The sequence below is a fragment of the Rhineura floridana genome, chromosome 1 (assembly GCF_030035675.1).
Source record: "Rhineura floridana isolate rRhiFlo1 chromosome 1, rRhiFlo1.hap2, whole genome shotgun sequence".
NCBI lineage: Eukaryota > Metazoa > Chordata > Lepidosauria > Squamata > Rhineuridae > Rhineura > Rhineura floridana.
The window spans coordinates 83,846,328-83,857,203 of NC_084480.1; positions in this window are offsets into that span (position 1 = coordinate 83,846,328).

Here is a 10,876-nt window from a genome sequence, read left to right on the forward strand (position 1 = left end):
ATAAGTTGCTGAAATACTGTTGTAAAGTCATATCTGTGTTCTTCTTTTTTACAAAATGCACTGGCTCATCTCTTAAGAGTTTTTCCATTGTCACATGGCTGCAGTTAATTCCATAGATTTTCTCTATATCAAGCTCCATCACATCATTCCAGTCCAGAAGATTATCCAAGCCATTGATAACTTTATCTCTAATATCTTCATTAATTTCTTCAGAGATAACGTTAAATTCCAAACAGTAGATTTTATTTCTAAAATCCATAAACTCCAGATCTTTTTCCAATTCCACATTTGTTCCAATCTCCAGGGCTTGTATCTTCCCTTTATTTTTTCTTTTCTCATCTCTGATCTCATTCTCCTCTCTCACAGGATCCCCTATTTCTTTAAGCTCCTGCGTCATTTTGCTCAGTTCAATTTTCAGCTCCTTACTACCCTGTCGCAGGGTTTGTTTCGTTATCTCAATCTCATCCATTATTTTCTGAAACATAGTTACTTCCAGATTCTCAGCCACTTTCTTGATTGCCATTTTTAAAACCACGAAAACAAAGCAAAACAAAAATAAAGAAGAACCACTTCTTATTTCAGCAACAATTGGGTTAATATTCCAGGCTTGATGACATCACCGTATAAACAGAGCAACCTGCCTTATCTCTCTATGTTCAAGAATGCAAAACAAATTTAGTTCCCAGCATCAAAACAGTTAGTGGCGTCGTGAAGAAGCAGATTCGTCAAAATAAAATAGACCAAAAAGAGAATAGTCCCAAACAATATAATATTCCTTGGAATAGAAATCAGGAATAGAAATCCCTCTTCTGTTTATTATCTTTAGAATGCACTTCCAGGACAGCTTTTTGCGACAGAAACAGAGATAAGCTGTTAATTTCGTGAATAACAAAAAAGAGTTATATCTCACCCAGAAGTTGTCCAAAGCCGATCAATCTGACAAATCTCCTTTTGCTGTAACAATTTAAACCAAGTAAAAAAAAATAATAGAAAGAAGGGTGCTTGCCTGTTAGTCCGTTCTCTCTTTAAAGAAAAGATAAACGTATCGCTTAAGCAGATAGAGCTTGTTAGAAAGTCCGTCCGGCATTGTTGGCTGGACCTTATCTCATAAATTAATGAAATCCAGTCCTCCCAACAAAAACAGGCTTTTGAGGTTGATCTCTACGTTTCTCCCTGCCCGGGAGAAATTTCATCAGTCAAAAAAAAAAAATGTTCTGACTGATTTATATCTGAATAAGCTTCTTTTGAGGCGGGAGCCCGTCCCAAAAGCAGGCACAAGCGAAGTCACCCTTCCCGGAAGTCCTAAAATTGATACAGTCTCAAGGGATGTAACCTTGGCTCCTGCTTGTCCAATAACAATGGAATCTTTTCAATTTGTACAGCCCAAGGATGTGGACAAGATCCTGGGAGAGGTGAGAGCCACCACATGTTTGCTAGACCCTTGCCCTTCCTGGCTCATTAAGAGTGCCAAAGGGGGACTGGCCAACTGGGTGAGGGGAGTGGTAAATGCCTCTTTACAACAAGGCAGAATTCCAATGTGCCTAAAAGAGGCAGTTGTAAGACCTCTGTTGAAGAAGCCCTCCCTGGATCCCTCTATAATGGGTAACTATCGGCCAGTCTCCAACATTCCATTTCTGGGTAAGGTAATAGAGCATGTGGTGGCTACCCAGCTCCAGAGATTCTTGGATGAAACAGATTATCTTGACCCATTTAAGTCTGGTTTCAGGCCCGGCTACGGGACAGAGACGGCTTTGGTCGCCTTGGTGGATGACCTACGTAGAGAGCTGGGCAGGGGGAGTGTGTCCCTGTTGGTTCTACTGGACCTCTCAGCGGCTTTCGATACAATCGACCATGGTATCCTTCTGGGCTGCCTTGCCAGGATGGGACTTGGGGGCACTGTGTTGCGGTGGCTCAGCTCCTTCCTGGAGGGACAAACAAAGAAGGTGGTGCTGGGGGATTCCTGTTTGACTCCTTGGCCGTTGACATATGGGGTCCCTCAGGGCTCAGTTTTGTCCCCCATGTTATTTAACATCTACATGAAACCGCTGGGTGAGGTTGTCCGGGGGTTTGGGGTTCGGTGTCATCAGTATGCAGATGACACCCAACTCTATTTTTCCTTTCCACCTAAAGCCAAGGAAGCTGTCCTGGTCCTGAACTGGTGCCTGGCATCAGTGATGGACTGGATGAGGGCGAACAAATTGAAATTAAATCCAGACAAGACAGAGGTGCTCCTGGTTAGTCAAAAGGCAAATCAGGGAATAGGGATTCAGCCTGTGCTGGATGGGGTTACACTTCCCCTGAAGACACAGGTTCGCAGTTTGGGTGTGCTCCTGGACACAGCTTTGAACATGGAGGCCCAGGTCTCTGCAGTGGCCAGGAGTGCTTTTGCCCAGCTAAGACTGGTGCACCAGCTGCGCCTGTTCCTGGAGACACCTGGTTTGACTAGGGTGATGCATGCCTTAGTTACATCCCGTTTAGATTACTGTAACGCGCTCTACATGGGGCTGCCTTTGAAGACTGTTCAGAAACTTAAACTGATACAAAGAGCTGCAGCCAGAGTGCTACCTGGAGCTGGTTACAGGGACCATACAACCCCCTTGTTGCGACAGCTCCACTGGCTACCAGTTTGTTTCCGGTCACAATTCAAAGTGCTGGTTTTGACCTATAAAGCTCTATACGGCCTAGGTCCAGGCTATTGGTCAGACCATATCTCCCCATATGAGCCTGCCCGGGCGTTGAGATCCTCAGGAGATGCCCTTCTCTCATTCCCAACACCTTTGCAAGCACGATTGGTGGGGACGTGAGATAGGGCCTTCTCGGTGGCTGCCCCCAGGTTCTGGAACTCTCTTCCTAGGGAAGCACGTATGGCCCCTTCCTTGCTATCCTTCCGTCAGCAGGCAAAGACTTTTTTACTCCGACAGGCTTTTGGACTAGAAGATGTTTAAGATAGGACCTCATAAGGTCTGTTGTATTGTTCTATGGTCCTATTCTTAATGTTTTAAATTGTCTTAGTATCTTAAGTGTATGTTTCATGGTTTTAATGTTACGAATAGTTTAATTCTATTTTAATTGTATATTTTTGTATGTTTTTTACCTATGTGTAGTTTTTATTTGTAAGCTGCCCTGAGTTCCAGTTTTGGAAAAAGGGCGGGGTAAAAATAAAGAGTAATAATAATAATAGTGGGCTAGTTTCTACACACATTGACACACCCCTGTCTATACTCCATCCAGATAAGCAAAAAGCATAACTGGAGTCAGTGGAGGCTGGTTGCTCCGATGTCAGTGGGGCAGTGAATCTACTCCAGGTTTTAGTCTGAATTTTCCAGCTGCCCAAGGTGTTCAGTTGGTTGATGGTTTGGATATTTTGATTATATACTGTTCAGTTTGTTTGTCTCTAATGTATTTTTTTTGTGTTTCTGGAAGAATTTGAAATATAATAGCAAAATTAAAGAATTTTAAAATAAAATAAAATAAACAAGCAGGATTGTATCTAAGGATGTGCCCTGGGGGAAAATCTCCTTCTGCTTTTATCTAAATTGCTTTTGTTCCCCTTGAGATTCCTCTGAAGTTTCACCATAGCGATGTGTCAAAAACTCTCACTAGGTGAGAGTTAGTAACTCTAATTTCACCTAGTCCCCCACTCACACCCTCTTTGCAGTGAGGGGATCACTCATTCAAAGCAGAAGACCATCTAGGGAGGCAATTGGACCCTTGGATGATAAGGGAGTCAAAGGTGTACTAAAGAATGATAAGGAGATTGCAGAGAAGCTAAATGAATTTTTTGCATCTGTCTTCACAGTGGAAGATATAGGGCAGATCCCTGAACCTGAATGAACATTTGCAGGAAGGGATTCTGAGGAACTGAGACAAATAGTGGTAACGAGAGAGGAAGTTCTAGGCTTAATAGACAATATAAAAACTGACAAATCACCGGGTCTGGATGGCATCCACCCGAGAGTTCTCAAAGAACTCAAATGTGAAATTGCTGATCTGCTAACTAAAATATGTAACTTGTCCCACAGGTCCTCCTCCGTGCCTGAGGACTGGAAAGTGGCAAATGTAATGCCAATCTTCAAAAAGGGATCCAGGTGGGATCCCAGAAATTACAGGCCAGTTAGCTTAACTTCTGTCCCTGGAAAACTGGTAGAAAGTATGATTAAAGCTAGATTAACTAAGCACATAGAAGAACAAGCTTTGCTGAAGCAGAGCCAGCATGGCTTCTGCAAGGGAAAGTCCTGTCTCAGTAACCTATTAGAATTCTTTGAGAGTGTCAACAAGCATATAGATAGAGGTGATCCAGTGGACATAGTGTACTTAGACTTTCAAAAAGCGTTTGACAAGGTACCTCACCAAAGACTTCTGAGGAAGCTTAGCAGTCATGGAATAAGAGGAGAGGTCCTCTTGTGGATAAGGAATTGGTTAAGAAGCAGAAAGCAGAGAGTAGGAATAAAGGGACAGTTCTCCCAATGGAGGGCTGTAGAAAGTGGAGTCCCTCAAGGATCGGTATTGGGACCTGTACTTTTCAACTTGTTCATTAATGACCTAGAATTAGGAGTGAGCAGTGAAGTGGCCAAGTTTGCTGACGATACTAAATTGTTCAGGGTAGTTAAAACAAAAAGGGATTGCGAAGAGCTCCAAAAAGACCTCTCCAAACTGAGTGAATGGGCAGAAAAATGGCAAATGCAATTCAGTATAAGCAAGTGTAAAATTATACATATTGGAGCAAAAAATCTTAATTTCACATATACGCTCATGGGGTCTGAACTGGCAGTGACCAAACAGGAGAGAGACCTCGGGGTTGTAGTGGACAGCACGATGAAAATGTCGACCCAGTGTGTGGCAGTTGTGAAAAAGGCAAATTCCATGCTAGGGATAATTAGGAAAGGTATTGAAAATAAATCCTAAATAAATAGTTAGGATCTTCCGTGGCACAGAGTGGTAAGTGGCAGTAATGCAGCCGAAGCTCTGCTCATGGCCGGAGTTCGATTCCAACAGAAGGAGGAAGTCGAATCTCCAGTAAAAGGGGCCGAGGTCCACTCAGCCTTCCATCCATCTGTGGTTGGTAAAATGAGTACCTGGCATATGCTGGGGGGTAAAGAAAGGCAGGGGAAGGAACTGGCAATCCCACCCCATATATACAGTCTGCCTACTAAATGTTGCAAGACGTCACCCTAAGAGTCGGAAACGACTCACAATACAAGTGCGGGGACACCTTTACCTTTACTGAAAATAAAACAGCCGATATCATAATGATGTTGTATAAATCTATGGTGCAGCTGCATTTGGAATACTGTGTACAGTTCTGGTCGCCTCATCTCAAAAAGGATATTATAGAGTTGGAAAAGGTTCAGAAGAGGGCAACTGGAATGATCAAGGGGATGGAGCGACTCCCTTACGAGGAAAGGTTGCAGCATTTGGGGCTTTTTAGTTTAGAGAAAAGGCGGGTCAGAGGAGACATGATAGAAGTGTATAAAATTATGCATGGCATTGAGAAAGTGGATAGAGAAAAGTTTTTCTCCCTCTCTCATAATACTAGAACTCGTGGGCATTCAAAGAAGCTGAATGTTGGAAGATTCAGGACAGACAAAAGGAAGTACTTCTTTACTTAGCATGTAGTTAAACTATGGAATTTGCTCCCACAAGACGCAGTAATGGCCACCAGCTTGGATGGCTTTAAAAGAAGATTAGACAAATTCATGGAGGACAGGGCTATCAATGGCTACTAGCCATGATGGCTGTGCTCTGCCACCCTAGTCAGAGGCAGCATGCTTCTGAAAACCAGTTGCCGGAAGCCTCAGGAGGGGAGAGTGTTCTTGCACTCGGGTCTTGCTTGCGGGCTTCCCCCAGGCACCTGGTTGGCCACTGTGAGAACAGGATGCTGGACTAGATGGGCCACTGGCCTGATCCAGCAGGCTCTTCTTATGTTCTTATGATCCCAGTGTTGGTGCTGGATCAAGACTAGTGCACATACTCCTTTAAGAGCTCTTTGTGGGATTTTTTTGTTAAAAAAAAAATCTGGGAAAGCCATAAGAAAATATTTTTCTCACTTAATAATGATTCATTTTTTAAGCCCTATTCTATTTCAACAGCTTTTAATTCTTACTGGTATTTCTTCCAGGGATGAAGCAGTTTTTCAGTTAGCTTTCCAACCCAGTTAACCAAGATACAAAAGGATTTTTTCCCACTGGGGGTGTTCAACAGCTGAGTTCCATAAGTGTAGTAAAGAGATTTTACAACAGTACTGTGGACAATGACTTAAGTAGACAAAAAGCATACCACTAATCTGCAAAAGAAAACAGAATACAGATCCCTCCCTCAGTTTTCACTTGTCCATTTTTGAAGACTCATTCACATTCTGGCAGCCATGCATGAACACATCAAATCAGAGAGAAAATATAAGCATTCCTTAAAGAGGTTTACAACTGCAAGCATGAAGCCAGACCAGCTGTGTTGGCTTAGAATATCTTTTCAGCCCTTGAAAAAGACAGAATGTTACAATGGACCATTTTAGCATCTTTAACAGTTTAAAAAGAACACCTCATTCCAATCAAATATACACATACCCCCTTGCTGACATTTCTATTCATTAAAAAAAAATAGCAGCAAGAAGGGGCGGAATCAACCACATCCATATTTCATTTTAGATTGTGACATTTACTTATGGCAGAACTCTGCTGGACTTCAGCAAACAGCTGGGTGTTAAAGGCACGACTCACTGAGTTGGAATGACACTTATTTTTCCCTCAGGATTAAAGGAAGAGACAGTTTGAAGAGGAGAATTTATGCACCTGAATAGATGTTGGAGGTTAAGGCAAGGACGGGTTCATTTGTTTTTCTCCAAGACAGTAACACCCAGTTAACAGTGAATATTTTATGAAGTCAGAGAGGAGCTTATGTTAGAGCCAGATTCAAGCCATTCAGAAACCTAGATTCAACCAATACTAACTTACTTTTAAATGCTGAGTTAACCAGCACTCAGGCTCAGTGGATGAAGATGCAGGGCATATGTATACTATAGATTTCAGCCTCTTACTTGGGAGTAAACCCCACTGAAAACAGTGAAACTTACTTCTGAATAAAGATGCATGGGATTGTAGTGTTAAGCTAGTTTTATAATGGTATGTGCTGTGACATTTAGCTCTTCTCTGTAACTTGTCTCCTTGGGACTCTGATCTGGACTTGGGCCATGAGGGTACACATGCTTTATTCTAACACTGAGTCTGTGAGGCTTTCAAGGGCCATTGTACTGGCTCTGGCAGTGTGAGAAGGGATGGGGAGAAAATCAATTTGCTTCGCATTTGAAACTGAATTTATCAAATTTGCACTTTCCGAAACAATACAAGGACCGAAAGACAGCCATCCTTCAAAATGTACAGTTATTCGAATTCTGTGATGCAGTTCTCCAGCCAACCAATGTTTTAAAAATACATTAAGGGAAATTGTGTATAAAAATGAAAATATTAGTGAAAATAATGTACAAAAATGCATTATATTAGGATAAAGTTCTCATAAAAATGTGTACATTACTGAAAACTACATACAAAAATATGTTTATTAGGAATTAGCACTAAATTCTGAAGAATTTTTCTGAGGATTTTTTTTAAAAAATCACAAATTGCTGCAAAAATGTGGAGACCTGAATTTAATATTTTAAAAATGAGAAAGAGGGAACTCAAATTGACAATCTTTCCCTCTGTAGCTGTGAGTATAAGGATGAAGAGGAAAAATAAGGTAGGACATGAGGAGATTATAGAGCAAGAGACATAACCATGTGCACACACATCAACATACAGCAATGGTAGTACTGGTACAAGTAATTGCTGGGGGCCGTCCTCCAGATCCTCTTGGTCTCTGAGGTAAGACAGAGCCCTATTTGTAGAGTTCTTCCCCCAGAGAGGTCTGCCTGGTGCTGACACTGTTATCTTTAAGTGCAGAAGTGTTGTGGCAAATTCAGAAGTGCAGGGTCCCTTCATGATAGTCACGCCACATCCCCTCACAGCCACACCCCCTTTCCCACTTTCCCTCGTCTCCCTTGGTCTCCCTGCTAGTCCACACTCCACTACACCAGACATTCTTAGGAGCCAATTCACATGAAAGGAAAGGCTGTTAGCTACTGAGAAGACTGGTTCAATCAGTAGGAAAGGACAAGGACTCTTATCAGAGGCTATCATGCAGGGCCGGTGCCAGATGGTGGCAGGGGCGTCAGCTCCTTAGGGAAACTTCTGCCACTATCTTGGTTGATGGCAGGCATGCACACGCAGCACACATGTCATTTACAGGAGCAATAGAGGTAGGCTTTATTAACTGTATTGGGGGAAGGTGCCTGGGAGCTTGTGAGGCGTCCTTCCCTGGCTCTCCCTGTCAGGTTCCTACCTGCGCGTGGTTACTGCCTGTCACTAGGCACCACCAGGGACTCCACCAATCCGGACCGCTCTCTCTTATGGTTTCTCTCCCCGCTCTAGCACAGATCTCAACAGATCCCCCTGCTAGGCAACCACCAGTAACGTCCCAATACTAGTATTTCCAGAGACTCTGAATACTGGTATTGTTATTCTCTTCACCGCTGCCACCATTTATTACAGTTCCCCTTCAGCCTTGGTCATTACCTTACCCTCCCTTCTGGTCTGTGAAACCCCAGCCAAGGATCAGGCCTTTGGTAAACCAAATTAAGTATTTATTACAGATAACAAAGCTAACAAGATTAACAAGATTTCTTCTTAAGGCACATAAGCATATGGTTTTACTCAATACTAATCCGAACTCCACCTCCCTCCTGGTAAACAACTCTCTAAACCCCACCAAGCAACCCACTCTTTCTCTTCTCCCCCCCAGATTCCACTCTCACTCTTCCTTTTATATGTTCAGCCATTTTAAAAACTCAGCCAATCATCTCGCATTCTACTGCCCATTCACTCCCCCTCTTTCACTCCACTTACCATGTATCTTCTAAACAACCAACACTTACCATATATACATTAATATAGGAACATCACAGAGCTCCCTCTCAGAGATCCGTGTCAGAGTCTGGAGCTGATGTTGATGCAGATTGCAGAATGGGAGTGCTACCCTCCTATCCTAAGGAGGGGACCCTGAGGGGCCCCTTCAGGACTGCAGGGTCCCTTGGCCAGGGCCCGACCTGTCCGTCCCCTTGTGTTGGGCCTGCTAACATGCTTCCTTTTCATGCTGATTGGCTCATTTATAGGGAATTGGCTGGGACCCTACTCCCAAAAAAGTAGCAGGTCTGCAACCCACTCCAACCCCAGATGACTACACCCTGTTTAAGTGCTAGGCAAAGACATTCTTATTTTCCTCGGATTTGCCAATTTTTTTCTTTTCTTTTTAAAAACATATTGCTATTTGTGTATTTTCTCTTATTTTAGTAAACTTCCCTGGAACCTCCACTGAAGAAGCAATATATAAATCTTTTAAATAAGCAAGCAATCAGTACCTGGTCTTCTGAATGACGACAGTGCAGGGTCCTCTTAATGAATACAAAAGAATAAATAACGCAGTATTTATTTCCATGTATTCATTCCATCAGCCCAGGGAATTTGCCTGTGCTATGAAACTTCCCTTCTTTCTCCTTGCCCCATGTGCCCCACCATACACTCCCTAAATGTGTTCTGGGGTTTTCCCCAAGCCTACAGAGTAGATTTGGGGAGGCACAGAGCATGCATGGGGAGAGAAGGGATCTGTTCTGTTGCACAAATGGAAATCCTTGCACTAATGGTACAAGTGCTTTGGTTACTGCCCATAGTCAGAAAATGCTTGTGTGGTAGACTTGCCAAATATCCTGTGTTATAAAACAGCATCACTCCTACAGGCTGCTGCAGAATGTCATTGAACACTGGCAACCTGTACAAGTGATGCTCTTTATAATAAGGTGAAGCTGTCAATTCTACCACCCAGACATTTCTTCTGACTATGTGTTTCTGAGAATATTTAATTCTTTATTTGAAGCATCCTCTCCCCCCCCATTCTTTAGTTGAAAAAGCCAAAAAAAGCCCACCACACAAACAAACAAAAAAGGGATTGGGAGGAAATCAACTGAGCTTATTTTGAAATCTTAGGGTATCATCGTGAAAAATCATTGGCAGTGTTTGTCTGCCTCTACGCAATGGCGATTATAAACACCTCCTCTTCCCTGGTGTCAACAAGATGGAGTGCCATGTTCATCTTTTAAATAGCACACGGCTCAGCCAACTAGAAGATGGAGTTGCTTTTAGTCGATAAGAACAAAGAACAAATGGGAGGACAGATTAGATTACTGTCTGTCACCAAGCCTTATGAGACTATCGAAGGCCAGCTTTAGTGACTAACTACAAGCAGCCTAAAATATCCAGCCATTTTATAATGCATCCTTTTCCAACCCTGCCTGACTATTCTATGATTGAGCATCACCAGCCAAAGCAACAAAGCAGACTTTCCCTCATTGTCAGCCGTTTGCAGTCGTTCACAGTCCCTGCCAAAACAGGCCTCTTAAAATAACTGCTTGGAAAATACGTTGCGTCTTATCTGAAAGAGCAGTTTTGCATTGTCATGTGCACTACCTTTTTATTTTTTTAAAATCATTTTATGACTGTAGCAAGCAGCAAGGTCTTGAGTCTATATATTTTCCATATTGTTGGAAAAATGAGATATTTTTCATGTCATTGAAAAATGGAAAAAACAATGTTGGGGCCATTTGACCTGTTACATAGAGGCAAACAAAGAGCTGCTTAAAATGCAAGTGCTTAAAGTGTTTTGTTTTGCTGTTTGTGTGTGTTTGCAATACTTTACTTGTACCAACCAAAATACCTCAGAATATCCATTCTCCTTCAACTCTTGTAGCCTTTTCATTCTTCCCCCTCTCCCTAACACTTGCATCCAAAATATT